This window comes from Ananas comosus, unplaced genomic scaffold (genome assembly GCF_001540865.1).
Source record: "Ananas comosus cultivar F153 unplaced genomic scaffold, ASM154086v1, whole genome shotgun sequence".
Lineage (NCBI taxonomy): Eukaryota > Viridiplantae > Streptophyta > Magnoliopsida > Poales > Bromeliaceae > Ananas > Ananas comosus.
The window spans coordinates 18,097-19,095 of NW_017891384.1; positions in this window are offsets into that span (position 1 = coordinate 18,097).

A 999-nucleotide genomic window follows, 5' to 3' on the forward strand; every position below is an offset into this window, starting at 1 on the left:
GCATGAACAATTTAACTCAAAAAAATATAGTATTCAAGTTATCCAAAATACAAAATTGTAATCTACTTTAGTAATTTTAATAAATCCTAATTATGTATTTTTTAAAAATAAAATTTAAAACACCAATGAAAGGACAAATTGGTGTTCATCATTACAAGAATAAAATGCACTTTATAGAAACTGAAACATATCCAATAATATATTTCATGGCACATGCATAAACCCAATACAATAATATTGTATACACAAGTATACAAATTCTTAGTATAAAAGCTCTGCACCATTTGCCCATCCCAATAATTACATAGTATATTCTCCTAACACCTTTAAAAAAAATAAAATAAAATAAAATGAAATAAAAAAGTCACCTATGAAACCTAACAAGAGCTGTCCTCTTATTAAGGTATGTTTGAAGGTGCTTTTGTCTCCGAACATAAAAGCAACAATTTTGTATGGAATGCTTGTCGAATAAGGGAAAAAAAAGAAACAGTGTTTGTTCTTTGAGAAAGCAAACAAATGACAATGAGAGACACATAACATATGATGCAGCATTCCTCTGCTTCTCATGCTTGAAAGATTATGTAGTGCTATGAACATATTTGATTTTGATATCAACTAAACTAATGGATTCACTGAATTCTGTTATTGATTGTTGGCTGAATTTGATCAAATTCATTAAATTCAATGTCTATAGAAAACAGATCCTTGCTGTTTCCATCCTGTGGAAATCACGGATTCATCGTGTTTAGGGAGTGATTGGAATTTTGGGGATTAATGTCGAAAGAATTAAATGGCCCTGAACCCAACCGTAGATAGGTGTTTATTACTATTATTTATTCCATGGCCTCACAATATGACAAAAGAAAATGTCTATGAAATGGCAGTGAGAAAGAGGGATCATGAAGGTCATCCAACGATTCCTCCCAAGCGGCGATCGCGTGCGAGGTCAAGAGGGATCACGAACGATTCCTCACAAGCAGCAATCACGTGCGAGGTCAA